The sequence below is a fragment of the Misgurnus anguillicaudatus genome, chromosome 8 (genome assembly GCF_027580225.2).
Source record: "Misgurnus anguillicaudatus chromosome 8, ASM2758022v2, whole genome shotgun sequence".
Lineage (NCBI taxonomy): Eukaryota > Metazoa > Chordata > Actinopteri > Cypriniformes > Cobitidae > Misgurnus > Misgurnus anguillicaudatus.
The window spans coordinates 30,302,284-30,317,778 of NC_073344.2; the positions used below are offsets into that span (position 1 = coordinate 30,302,284).

Here is a 15,495-nt window from a genome sequence, read left to right on the forward strand (position 1 = left end):
TTTCTTGCATTGCTAAGCGCTGAAATATTGTTTGCCGAGCGTTTCTTGTTTTATAAGTCACAGACACAACTCAGCACTATATTTCTGGCCTTTTTACTGCTTTTATTGGTGACTCCAGTACAGACAACATGTTCATGAGAAGAAGGGGTAAAATGATAAAGAAATGACACGACCAAAATTCGGACCTGTGTCCCCCAGCACACACTCTTAAAGGGGAAATATCATGAAAATCTGAAATTTTCCATGTTTAAGTGCAATAGTTGGGTTCCCAGTGCTTTTACATACCTGCCAACATTGGGATTTGAAAATAAGGGAAAATTCCAGAATCCTAACAGCTCCCCCTTGCTGACTTTCTTACTTAGTATTTTTGTCTTGTTTTTAGTACAAATATCAAACAATTCTTAAATTAAGATGTATTTTCTTGATGTGCGTAGTGCTGGGCAAAGATAGTAAAAACTAGTGCAAAGATTAATCGTGATTAATCGCATACAAAAAAAAAGTTAACTTTTGGATAATATATATGTGTGTGCTGTGTGTAATTGTTATGTATATTTTAACACACCCACATACATACATTTCAGAAAATTTTAATTTATATATAATTTTAAAAAATGCATATATCATATAGAATATATAAAAATATAAATAAATATATATACACATGTAAATGTTTCTTAAATACATACATGAATGTGTGTGTGTATACATAATAATTACACACAGCACACACTTGTATATTATGCTAAAATCACTTTTATTTTGTATGCGATTAATCGCGATTAATCTTTGCACTAGTTTTTAGACAAAAATTTCAAATTTATGTGAATTTGTAAAACAATCTAAAAAAATGGGGTAATATTTTGTTTTATGAAAAAGTTTACGTTAAAGTTTAAGTTATAAAAAACACCCCACAGCGCACATCCAAATATGCGAGTTTGTGTATGTGTGCGTTACGGTTGTAGCTTTGCGTGCGGCTCGCCATCCTCCACCCATCCTCAGGAAGCATTTTTCTTTTTGTTTTATTGACAAGTGTCATTTAAATGATATGTTACAGATATACTGCCACCTGCTTAACCGGAGGTGAATTTAGCAAACATCAAATACGGACAGACAAATTTTTTATAGAAAAGCTAAAAATACGGGAAATTATTTAAACGATGTTGGCGGGATAGAATGGTAAAATCCGGGAGAATACTAGAACATGTAAAAAAGATCAACCCAGTAACTTAGTTTTGGTAAACCATTCTCTGCAAGCATGTGAAAAAATAGGTCATTGAAATATGGCTCTCCTTATGATGTCAGAAGCAGATAATGCCGCCCATTAATCTGCACTATCCAACCACGGCACTGCCATTTAGTGCAGAGATCAACTAATTTGCATTTAAAAGGACACACCCAAAAATGACACATTTTTGCTCACACCTGCAAAGTGGCATGTTATAATAAATTATCTTTGGGGTATTTTGAGCTAAAACTTCACGTACATACTCTGGGGACACCAAGGATTCATTTCACATCTTAAAAAGTCTTGTGAAACATCCTGATTAAAAAGGTTTCCAAAATGTGACCCTGGAACACAAAACCAGTCATGAGGGTCAATTTTTGAAATTGAGATTCATGCATAATCTGAAAGCTGAATAAATACGAATTCTATTGATTTATGGTTTGTTAAGATAGGGCAATATTTGCCCAAGGTGCAACAATTTGAAAATCTGGAATCGAATGGTGCAAAGAATTTTTTATATTGAGAAATTTGAATTTAAAGTTGTCCAAATGAAATCCTTAGCAACATGTATTACTATGATAAATACATTTTTTATATATATTTACGTTAGGAAATTTACAAAATACTTCATGGATCACGATCTTTACTTAATATGCAAATAGTTTTTGGCATAAAGTCGATAATTTTCACCCATACAATGTATTTTTGGCTATTGCTACAAATATACCTGTGCGATCTATGACTGGTTTTGTGGTCCAGGGTCACAAATGTCCTTTGTTGGGCTGTATGGTTCCATAAAGAACCTTTAACATCCACGGATGCTTTATGCACAAAATCAAACATTGCAATTTCTTTGTATATATATATATATATATATATATATATATTACTATGATACTCAACAACATACAATATTATTAACATGACAAATAGGCTGAATATAAGAAATTAAGCAAACCCTGTTTCTGTTTTTTCCATCTATTTTGCATACTTATAATGGCTCCCTGTAATGAGGATGTGTCACCAAAACTGTCCATGTTGGCATCTGCCTAATTTAGATAAAGTTTGATTGGAAACGCAGCCTTGTGATGTCAAAAAAACACTCTTCCCTTTTAAAATTTGATGAGGCGTTTTGTTCTGCCATCTTAACTCATAATCTGCACGATTACACAGCTACATGCCGTTTATTATTTGCACTTAGTGTTGCTTTGTCAGATTTTATATATAGCCAGAACTGGGATCCTACCTAAAGAAACCCGTGACCAGGGGGTCGTGACACACAGGTTGTGCAAGTTTGGGCCAAAAGTGCGACTGGAGTCCCAGCTTGTGGTGACTTGTCATACAAAACCAAATATATATAAATATACCCAAGCACATGATATCCAATCACAAATAAATATCATGAATAAAGATTAGCAGGTGATGGTGGAGCAGATTTGAGGATGTTAGTTGCGTGTAAATGAATAAAACTTCACCAGTCTGTCATTTTGTATAACACCACCTCTCAGGACTAACATTACATCTGTCATGTCCCACTGCATGGGATCGCTCACGATTTACCACGGTCCACGGGATCTAGTTACCCATGCCCGCCAGGACACATTCAGCGTCGGAGAGCAGGGGAGTTTCAGAGACAAAGCCCAATGAGTAACATTCAAAAGAGAGAAACTGGACCCTGGCGGGCTGCGATATCAGAGTTTTGTGTTGAAATAATTAGCCTGCTTAACGCGCCATCTGGGCCCTCCTTCGCTGGCAGGCGACGGGTACCAGATGCCACCTGGCTAATTTTGCCGCAGCGGTAGTGTCGGAACTGACAAACTCCGCCGCGGGTGCTACGTCGCCTCTCGGCTGGGCCCTAAATACTGCGACGAAACCCTGAAACGGCACATTACGGAGAAGCACTTCATTATCCGAGAGCCTAGACGCACTAAACTGCACCGCGGGAAGTGGACGGCCACTGTCAACAATGCCATTATCTTTAAAGCGCATTAAAACTTGTAAATTCAAAATAATTCATCGGGGAGTTCTCGTCTAGCATCTTAAAAGTAATGACTTGGTAGACGAATTGCATATCTTTGTTTTCATCGTACACTGTGCTAATGCTAAGTTTCGCAGTTCCCACCAAGCTTATCAATGAAAACGGTTCCCTGCAATGCGACCGCTCCGGGTCCTTCAGCGGCGACAATGACAACGGGCAGAAATATTCGTTCGACTGCAAGCGGCCTGCTCGGTAACGTGATAAGGGTCTGAATTTACTCGATGAGGTAAAAACTTCCTGAGCTCAGCAGCCTAAGCTGACGGTCCCCTGAGATCCGCTGAGAAACCGTATCTGCCCTGTAGGAGCTTCCCCTTTGGTAAGCACTTCTTATCAGGAGGCCATCACGACTGGCCGATAGCACTGGGTAATATCCAGTAACAGCAGTCTTATGTGAGATCCAATACATGGATCAATCCCGGGGCCAGAGAGCTCTTATTATCCTCCGGAGGGTTTCTTATCCTCCCAGCAGCACGCGCTCGCAGTCCGGGCACAAAACATCACATATTGGGATTTACACTAAAGCATACTGTATGTTTTTTTTTTGTGATTAGATGAAACAAAAAATCTTACACAAATATAATCTTTTAAAAATGCTTCTAGATGGCATCAAGGTTAAATTGAGACAAAATAGAGACTTTTAAGTCATCTCACAGGTGCCATTGGTTCAATGAGGTTAAATTAAGACAAAATGGAGATTTGTCAACAGATCCCGGTAATCTCACATATGTCTCATCCAGAGTTTCAGAAGATGCCACAAACTGTGCTCAGATTGCAATACAAAAATTGATACAAACTCAAAAGTTTATCAGTTAATTTAGCCAAATTACAGTAGATGATCAAATTACAGCTTTGTACTGTATTTCAACACTTTGTTTTTCTAAGCATCTCGGTCAAAGTTGCTTTTAAAAAGAGCAATCCATGACCATAAAGATTTCACTCCGGGTCTCGTGCATGTTTACCGCAGGTCCTCATAATGTAGTTCAAGTAAAATCACGATTTGCACACCATCCCCTGATACTGTAGGTGACTTCACAATGCAGTGGTGCTAGAACCGTATGTGTGTTTGAAACATGACAGTACAAGAGATGCAAAAAAAATGCAAGAAAACAGACGGATATGAGACAGGAAGGGAGAGAGAGACACTTGGAGAGAAATGGGAGTCAGAAACTCCTGTGGGGATGCTGGTGTGCTACTGCACGTTTTCCCATGCGACCAAAGAAATGAACGATTGTCCAATTGTCATTCGTACTCGGTTTTACAAAAGCAACTTATTGTAATTCATGCTGAACAAGCATGCAGGTAAAAACAAATAATCCATTGCCGAGGCACAAAAATATAATATTAGATGACAATTACAACAAAATGTGTTTTATTTCACATTTATATATATTTTATTATCCCATATGACTTAATCTGACCCATGAGAGAAGTTACAGTGCATTACTGTAACTCCTACAGTAGCTATTTCTTCTTCATTGAAAACGCAAATTTACCTTTTCAATAAAGCATGTCAATTTCATCTTAGAGCAATGATGTGCCTTAGATTATTTATTAATATGACAGAAACGACTTTCGGTAATTGTGAGTTTAAATATAGCCGAAAACCTTCCAGTCAAAGCACTCAGGTTTAATGATACATAAACAATCGTCTTATCAGAATCGGTACAATTTCTGGCCTTAGATGTAACGTAGTCATCAAAACTTTATTCTTCATCCTTATATTCATAAGAAGAAAAATACTTCCAGAAGTTCATCAAGCAGCAAACACACAAAGCTCTGGAGAAAAGTTTGTTCAGGAAAGTCATTATCCTATCACATCCCTACACAATTCCCACGTCTACAGTAAACACATGCCAAACTAAAGCCCATGCAGCCGGTAAAACCCGTTTGTGTCTCTTACCTCCCGAGAGAAACCAGTGTCTGGGGGGGAAGGTCAGGACCTTCGTGGATCTCTTCGGACGGTCGCGGGCCACCGGGAGAAGATAAATCAGAGAGGGTCGGGACAGAGGAGCGGAGATGAGCTCCATGCAGGGGCGAGTGAGGAGTGCCTGAGCCGGGCCGGGCGGACGGCTTCGACTGCGTCTCCCGGAATGAAAGCAATCCCTGGGACAGAATGGGTAATGAGATCTCGGCTCCTGAGATTTTCGCTTTCTTAATCATGTTCATAATTAATTCAAGAACATTGATAATTTCATTACATTCTTTTTGTCTTATCAATAAATGATGTGCCTGCACTTTTGGTCTTGTGTACGGGAGAGGGAAAGAGAGAGAGAGAGACGGAGAGAGAGGGAGATGCTGAGAGTAATACAGTACCACCGGCAAGCGGAGATGAATACGATACAAACAGCAAAGTGGTAATTATAATCTTTGACCAGGCCACCGGCAGCACAATATGAAGTCAAGCAGGCACTAATAATTAATAAGGCCTTACGTTAAGAGCGTGTGTTCGATTACAAAAGTATGTGTGTGAGCAGTGGGGACGCTATTGCTGTAAAAAAATACTTTTTCAGTTTGGGTTTTTGTGTAAATGAATAAAAATATTGATGCAAACTGTGCTCTTTACACCAGTCTTATATCTCTGTATGCTTTATATATGTGTCACATTTTCTAAGGAAACATCAAGTTTATATTGAAGTGAAACTCCATTAAGTCATGAAAACAATCTAGGAGCACAAAACATTTATCTGGGTTTCATGCCGTTCGAAAGTTATCTATGTCTTTACTACAAAAATTAACCATGCACTTTCGGAAATAAAGGTACAAAAGTTATCATTGGGACGGTACCTTTTAAAAAGGTCCAAATATGCACAATTTAGGTACAAATATGTACCTTTAAGGTACCAGTATAGGTAATGTGTACCTTTGAGGTACCAATATGCACCTTTTAGGTATAAAGTTTACTTTTTGTAAAGGGACCGCCAACTTTTGTACCTTCATAGTCTGAAAGTGTGGTTGTGTTACAAAAACCATGGTAAAACTGTGATTACTGTAAAACCATGGTTCGTCAATATGTCACAATACAACCATGATTAACTTTCTTTAGGGATGTTTACTGCAGGTCCTGATAATATAAAGTACACTGACAAAACAATAAGTAGAATTTACTTTTTATTTGCAAGTTTTTGCACAAATATTTTTCAAGTAAATTTCACTCATGGAAATTAAGTAAATCTACTTAACTAAATTAAGAAAAATTACACTGTAAAAAATATGTGATATTTCCTTTAATATATTTTTTATATATTAAATATTTGTTAAGAATATTATACATAATTTTACTTTCAAAGGCTTACTTCTTTAATGGAATCTTCCTGATTTAATCATATAAAATTACCTATTTTCTTTACATATTTATTATTATATGATGAGCATGTAAGAAGATACAGTACCGGCATTAGCACAGTTATTGCTGAGTGAATTAACCCTTATATTATGTTCCGGGTCAATTTAACCCGTTTTGATTTTTAAGCTGTTGAAAAAAAACAGCTAACCTGTGATTTTATTCTTGAAATTTTGTGACTTTTTCTCATTTATGGTCATGAACATGCATGCAAAGTTTGGACATGCTGATATGTTTTAAAGTGTACTCAAATAATTTTGTAACGATTTTGATGTTCGCGGGTCAATTTGACCCGCATTTTTTTGTTCCAAAGCAACTGTACAGACCCAAATTAAATATATGTTTTCAGTGTTTGTTGCTATATTGGTGCTTATTCTAAAATGGGGTAAAATGCTTCTCCTCAATCTTTTCAGTACTGAAAAAGACTTTTACAGACACTGATGGTAAAAGTGAGCTTTCATTCCTATTTAAAATGTATATGAAATACTACTTAAGTTATCTTTTTCTTCCAGACATTTTGTCACTTTTTCTCATAGGTACATGAAAAGTTGGGATACACTTATGTGTTTTGAAGTGTTTTTTTTCTCACAAATAGTGATTTTTTTTTACAATTTTGATGTTCGCGGGTCAATTTGACCCATATATTTTTGTTCCAAGGAAACTGTATAAACACAAATTAAATACATTTATTGCCTATAGACGGTTTCATTGGACGCACGTGCGCTGACGCAATACACGTCTGAATCCGAACTTTATTTCCGGTTTCGTTTTTTTAATGGTCTGACTAGTTGCTAAACTGATCTCTTGAACAAATGCCTCGTCGAAAATAGCAAATGTTTTGGTTTTCTAGGTAATCTATGTGTTGTTTATTTTGCTCGTTATATAAATAAACTACGTTTAAAGAACTTTGTTGTTATTTATTCTTAGAGAAGTTTACCGGAAGTTACGTGCGGACCACGACAGCCGCTTGTTTATGTTGTTACTGCTGAAACCGTCTATATGTTGGTGTTTTACTACCCTGGAAAGGGAAAAGTGAGCTCTTGCTCACTATTTTCAGTACTGATAAAGACTCCCTTAGACACAGAAAAGTAAAAGTGAACTATAATTTCTATTTTCAATGTATATGAAATACTATGTAAAGCAGATGAATTTAGGATGTTTTAAACAAAGGTATGTAAAAAAACATGTTAAATTAAAATTTAAAATGTTAAATGTCAAAAACAATCATAACTTAAAGAAGAACCAGAAACTCTTCTAAATCTTAAAGATAAATGAACATTAAACACTAACAGGTCTTTGTTTTTTAGTGAGACTACTTACTTAGTAACTCAAATTTTTAATAGAGTTAACTCATTTTATTTTGTTAAATCTACTAAGACACATTACAGTGTAAAATCACAATGCGACATGCACTATCTGCACACCATCCCTTGATAGGCGACTTTACAATGCAGTGGTGGTGCAAGAAATGTGTGTGTTTGTTTGTGTGTGTGTTTTGAGCCATGGCAGTACGACAAGAGATGGAGAAAAAGTGTAAACAATCTTTAATGTTTACATAGTAATTTTCAAGGGCTGGATTCGACACATCGACAGTCTTCAAGGTCTTGGTGTCCACATGAATTAAAATATTTTATAAGGAGCATATATATAAAAGAATGTATACATATCCCAGCAAGCAACAGACATCATTTCATCATTATAGGTTCAGTCCGGCTATGAGTTACACTTCTAGCCAAAATAAACTTGAATTTGGTTAAATGTTGTTCTTTGCCAAAATAACTTGCGAGATAAATGATATTCCATCATGTAAGCAAAGTCAACAGTGATTACAAGGTGTTTGGTTTTATTTCATTTATTTTTGGGCTATGGTTAGACCAGAGAGTCACCTTTATTGTTATCTCTTTATTTTACATCACTTCTCTACCCAGGCAATAGCCGTCCAAACACTGCCCTTGTTTTAACCTACACGTCTGGGCAGCGATTGGACGGCTATTGCATAAAGAAATTATGTAAAATAAAGAGATAACAATAAGGAAGACTCTCTGTCTTACCAAAAGTTAATGAGCTTTTATTAATTTTTAATAGATCATTGTGACAAATTTTATAAGCCACGTACCTCTGTCTTAAATATTAGAATATGTTTTGCTGTTTTATCATTTATTACCAGAAATCTATTACAGTACACTCTAAAAAAAGTTGTTCATTTTGCTTAAGCAGTATAGTTTAATGCTACACATTTGATTTGGTTTTTTGTTCAAACACAATTGCAAAGCATAATATTGACATGGGTAACTCTTTGACTTAACTTAATCTTTTCTTTTTGAAAATACACAACTTAGTTAAAAAGCTTAACTGCTCAGTTTATGTAATTAAGATGAGTTAATTTAATGAATTCATTTGTGACAACATCAATCATTTTCATTGACTAACTGAAACTAGGAAAAGGATTGAGTTCCCAGCATGCTTTGCTCTCACGACAAGTGAAGACAGCAAATGTTAAATTAAGTACTAAACTGTGTGTTTCTATGCAAGATGAAAGTTATGGGTGCATGTTATTGTTTGTTATTCTGTAATGTTGAAATTCAGAAGTTTTATGTTATGTATAAGTTTTTGGGGGTTACCATAGTGGTGAAATGTGAGTGTTTCATGTAGGTTCAGCATGTTTATACCATTTTTGGGATGTATGCAGCTTTAATTAATGAGTAAATTATGTGCAAAATACTCATGCATTAAACTTACAGGTGCTTCCTGACAGCACCATTCATTATGGTAAAAAATAAGTAATTTTATAATGTTCAACAAAAGCAGGTACACTGTAAAACAGTTAACTTAACTCAAACCATTTAAGGAAACCAGTTGCATTAGGCCAATTAAGTTTTAAAACACATAAATTTAAGTACTGTGAACTTGAGTCACGTGCAATTATGCACTTATATTTAAGTAGTGTAAACTTAAATATATGTGCATAACTGCATATGACTCAATTTGTTTAAGTTCACAGTACTCAAATGTATGTGTTTTAAAACTAATGCAACCGGTTTACTTAAATGGTTTGAGTTGAGTTTTACAGTGTAAAGTTAATTAGCTCAAATTTAAACAAAATAAGTTGAGTGAACTACATTTTAATTTGTAAGTACAATTCACACGGCTTATATGTTCAGATAAATCAATTCAATTGTGTGGAAATAGGTGTCATAATTTTATTAAGTCAAACCAACAAGCTATTTTTTAGCTACAAATGGATAGACGGTTTGGGTTTAATTTACATTAAAGTCGCCCCAAACATAAAAAATCTGTCAAGTTGTTTCAAACCTGTATTAATGTCTTTGTTCTGCTGAACAAAAAGGACAATATTTTGAACAATGTTTGTAACAAAACATTGTGGTTTTGGAGCACCACTGACTTCCATAGTATTTTTTTCTAACTATAAAAGTCAATGGTGCTCGAGCTTCCTGTTTAAAGTAGAAATATCTTCCTTTGCGTTCAGCCATTTATACAGGTTTGTAACAACTTAAAGATGAGTAAATGATGACAGAAGTTTAATTTTTGAGTCTCTTTAAGAAGATCTTTTGAACTCATACAAGTCTAGAAGATTGTGGTAGAAAGCTTGAGTACGGTAATTTGACGGATGAGACTGACCCGGTTTATTGGGCAGTGAATGATAAGTCTCAATGGAGGGGTTTATCTGATAAAAAGCATGGCAGAAACATCTCCTAAGAAACTAAAGGCCATCACTCAAAGTCTCAGACCGGACACTATGATGGATACGTACACCTCATCTGTTCTCGATAGAAACCAAACCGGTTAACGTTTACTAGATGTTGATATCAGCATTGCAACACAACAACTGAACCCAAAGCACAGTACACAGGTGCACGTAAAATATTTGAGATGAAAATGTATTTATAGTCTTATTTACAAGTGTCCCATGCCGGCGCCCGAGCCGTAATAAAACCGGAGGCAAAAGGTACAAAATTTATCGAGGTCATTTTGACAGAACTTGATGTAAGGTGACCATACAAAGTTTCTTGCATTTTACCCAGCGCACATTTTAATCATGTTTTATGTGATCTATGTGTGCCAATCTCACGTTCGCGTCGGCCCTGCCCACAACAGCTTTGCGAGTAATGACGGCCGTGTCTGGCTGTGTGTCAGAGGGCAGTGGAAGATAGTATTTCCATAATAATCCACCCTCCATTCCCCTGAGAGAGGAACTGGAGAGGGGTGTCTCTCACGGGCTGAATGGAGCCTCATCTGCACCGTGAAAGAGGGAGGGGGACCAGAGTGTCGTACGACTGAACCAGCCTGTAGGCAATGCAATAAAATCACTGCACGCTGCTCCGCTCTGCACCGCAACGCATGGCCCACCACTAAAACAGCACCCGCGGAGGCATATAAATATGAGAGAGAGAGAGAGAGAGAGAGAGAGAGAGAGAGAGAGCAGACACAACAGACTTTGATGCTAACAATTGGGGTGGCATCCTTCTCTCTCTCCATTATGAAGTGCATGTATTCATCTTGCGTGTGGCCTTTGGCAGACTGGATTAGAAATAGAGGGGCGATCACACATTTTTTGCTGTTTTGAGTTAAAAAGATATTTATTAGCATTTATCTCAATAGCAGGTGTACTATTTATAAACTTATGTTTTGTGTAATTTATTGCACTTAATTTAGCAGTTCCTTTTTTTACAATGAAGCATATAAATAGTTTCACTACACTCTTAATTATAAAGGTGCTTCACAATGTGATGGAAAAACATTTTCTGTCTAAATAGTTATTTAAAGCAACCTTTCACAAAAGATTCTTTACGTTAAAAAAACGTTAGCCAGCATTTTTTTTTATAATTTTCACAAAACTTTAATGCAAATTTGAAAAGAGATGCTCGCGTTTGCCAGATACTCGCATAATCTCATGCGTAATCAGAGTTTACTGTTAAGGAAGTGTCTTGCATGTATTTAGGGAACGTGAGCGTCTCGTTTATCATAAACGGTTTTGACGCGTGTGCAGCAGGCACTTATTTTGACAAAACACGCGATGCTCACAGGATCTCTCCACACGCAGGACACATATTTTGGAAAGGGAACCACAATCCGAACACTTATTTTGAATTAGCGCATTCTTGGAAGAGCAGTCACGAGCCGCCACTGATAGGTAAATATTGGACAGAACACGTGCTGGGTTAAAAACTGACCAAATGCTGGGTTATTATATCCCATGGTTGCATAACAACAACCCAACCCAAGAGTAATTTTTAACCCAGCATGTGTTCTGTCCAATATTTACCCCTTATGGGTCAAAAGTAACCCAGCCATTTTTAGAGTGAGGGCTTTATAAGTTGGGTAAGAGCACCACCTGGTGGTTAATAGCGGAAATACCGATTGCCGAAAACACTCGTCATTGGCAGGGAACCATTTTCTCTTAATTAGTTAACTTGTCAATGGCGAGGCAAAAGTTAAAAAAACCTTTGACTAAGAGGTTCTTTAAGGAACTAAATAAGTTTCTTCTATGGCATCACTGTGAAGAACCGTTTAAGCACCTTAAAGGAATAGTCTACTCATTTTCAATATTAAAATATGTTATTACCTTAACTAAGAATTGTTGATACATCCCTCTATCATCTGTGTGCGTGCACGTAAGCGCTGGAGTGCGCTGCGACGCTTCGATAGCATTTAGCTTAGCCCCATTCATTCAATGCTACCATTTAGAGATAAAGTTAGAAGTAACCAAAAACATCAACGTTTTTCCTATTTAAGACGAGTAGTTATACGAGCAAGTTTGGTGGTACAAAATAAAACGTAGCGCTTTTCTAAGCGGATTTAAAAGAGGAACTACATTTTATGGCGTAATAGCACTTTTGGGAGTACTTTGACTCGGCGCAGTAACACCCTCCCTCTCCCATTATGAGAGTGAGAAGGGGAGCGGACTTTTCAGGCGAGTCGAAGTACTCCCAAAAGTGCTATTACGCCATAAAATATAGTTCCTCTTTTAAATCCGCTTAGAAAAGCGCTATGTTTTATTTTGTGCCACCATACTTGCTCGTATAACTACTCGTCTTAAATAGGAAAAACGTTGTTGTGTTTGGTCACTTCTAACTTTATCTCTGATTGGTACCATTGAATGAATGGGGCTAAGCTAAATGCTATCGTAGCGTCGCAGCGCGCTCCTGCGCTTACGTGCACGCACACAGATGATAGAGGGATGTATCAACAATTCTTAGTTAAGGTAATAACATATTTTAATATTGAAAATGAGTAGACTATTCCTTTAATTTTTAAAGGAATACATTTACATTTAGCTGATGCTTTTATCACAATTGCTATATATGTCAGAGGTCGCACGCCTCTGGAGCAACTAGGGGTTAAGTGTCTTGCTCAGGGACACAATGGTGTGTCACAGTGGATTCAAACCTGGGTCTCTCACACCAAAGGCGAGGGTCTTATCCACTGCGCCATCACCACCCCTATATTCCACTTTTCATGAAAAAATTCTGATAATTTACTCATTTACTTAATTTACCCATGTCATCCAAGATGTTTATGTTTTTCTTTGTTCAGTCGAGAAGAAATTAAGTTTTTTAAGAAAAACATTCTAGGATTTTATATATAATGGACTTTATTGGACCTCAACAGTTTATAGCTTCATTGCAGCTTCAGGGGCGGTTCACATTTTGCGTCTAAATGCGCGAGAAAACCTTTTGTTGGTTCTTGTCACATGACCTGTGGTGCACTTGCGGCATTCTAGAAAGTTTAAGTGTTTTTAACTCGATGCGGTGCGGACGCGCCTGGAAAAAACGAGCATGTTGCACCGCATGTGCATCGCGACCACGTCACTTCCATTATGAGCGCGCATACCATGCAACTACATTTGAAATAACGATCTTGAGGGCACAAAAGATGCGAAATATGAAACGACCTTCAAACGATCCCAACTGAGGTAATCCCAATTAAGGGTTTTATCTAGCAAAATGATAATAATTTTCGCAAATAAAAGTACACAACTTCTTGCACTAGCCTTGTGACGTGCCAGCGTGACCTTATGTATTACGTAATCATGTCAAAAGGTCATGCATGACCTTTGTGACAAGTGTGGAAAAAGAGGGCCATTCCAACATTGTCGTATGTGGAATGATACTAATTATTGTCAGTTTAAAATAGTCTGCAAGTGTGCATTTCAAATATGTAACATGTGACCCTTCGACGTGATTTCGTAATACGTAAGGTCACGCTGGTGTGTCGCATGGCTAGTCCAACATGAGAAGTTGTGGTTTAAAAGTAAAATTTTTGGGGGGCAAAAATCTTGTTTTGCTAGATAAGACCCTTATGCCTCGGTTGGGATCGTTTAGAGTCCTTTGAAGCTACTGAACTGCAATTTTAAACTGCAATGAAACTGTAAACTGTTGAGGTCCACTAAAGTCGACTATATGGAGAAAAATCCTGAATGTTTTTCTTCTGGACTGTAAAAAGAAAAAAAATAAACACCTTGGATGACATGAGGTAAATTATCAGATGAAAGTGAAAGACCCTTTAAGAGTGTAAAATCACCAAAACGAAACTGCGAAGATACAGAAAGAGAAACGTGCCATTGGTCGGAAAAAACAAAATCACACTATTGGTTCTGCCAGTGTTGGGTTGGTCAAACAAACAAAGCAACAATCTTCTTCACAGCGCTGCCATAAAAGAACCATTTTTGGTTCTCCAAAGAATCTTCTCTTGAAAGAACCACCAAAGAAGCAACAAAAAGGTTTTGTGGATGTGAAAGGTTCTTTATGGAACCAAATAGCTTGACATTGTAGTAGAGTGAAAACATCACAGTCACAGCATATGCACTTGTGAAAAGAATCATTTGACAAATGACTCTCTCATAACCGTCTCTGAGATGAGAGGAAATATCTTAACGATTGCAAAATCACACACATCACCTTTATCGCAGGAATACCATCTCTGTGAACATCCCCTACAGGCCTTACAGTTATTACCCAGCTGCCGTGAGCTTCAATCCGTGATGCAAAACGTAAAGAACCGGATACCATTCCGACTTTTAAAGGGCAGGGTTGCGAAAGGGCAACGAGCGCGTGTCTGCGCGGCGGAGGGGGCATCTGGAGCTCCGCGGAGCTGGTCGACTGCGGTGAAAGAGCCGAGGCTTAGGAAAGACCCCCACGGACACCAGGGGCCCCTCATCTCCATGACACTCTCTCAGACACCGCGGCGATCGCGGTCAGGGGCCGCGCTAATCAATACGCAGGGTCCGCAGGAGGGCGGAGGAAAATATCTTAATATGCTTAAGATGTGCAGGATACATTCATATGGCTCGGTTTAGCCAGCACTGCCGTGACGCTGGTGTGTGTGCGTGTGTGCATGGGATCAGGTGGGTGGGAGAGAGAGAGAGAGAGAGGGCAGGCTAATTAATGTAAGCATTTGTCAGTGATTAAGCTTTAAACAGAAAAGGTCAGCCGAGCAGCCAAGCAAGGCCCGTCCCACCGCCCTGCTCTTAGGGCAGTCTAAACCTTTCCTGGCTAAATGGTAAATATGCCATTTCACAATGGGGGAGCACGGGACACATGTACGCCCGACACACGGGTCATTGGCTCTCCACCCTCCATTACCCGGCCAAGGCAAATGTGCCGATCTGTGTCATTTAGGGGATGATAAATAAGACCTCCGACGAGATCAATAGACGCTGGAGTCCTCAACCAACTGTGATTAATTGACTGTCACCAATTAATGAGGGAAAGATTACAAACCATTGTCTGAAGCATATGTGGGCAAAATACGATCTTTAGAGCGATCGGGGGGAGAAGGAACTGAATGTGATTCGAACTACAGTTTTATATTTCCTGCAGAATATTCGCCCATGCGAAACTGAATGAGTGAAGGTGGTTGTAATGTAAATGT

At 37.8% G+C, this 15,495-nt stretch overlaps 1 long non-coding RNA gene across 1 annotated transcript in view; it reads right to left on the bottom strand.

Annotated features, from left to right (window-relative positions):
* LOC129450133 (uncharacterized) overlaps nt 1–15,495 on the bottom strand; it is a 64,144-nt gene that overhangs the window by 45,419 nt on the left and 3,230 nt on the right. Inside the window, exon 2 of the long non-coding RNA XR_008646260.2 lies at nt 5,164–5,366. This is a non-coding gene — a long non-coding RNA (uncharacterized lncRNA). The remainder of the gene's footprint in view (nt 1–5,163; nt 5,367–15,495) is intronic.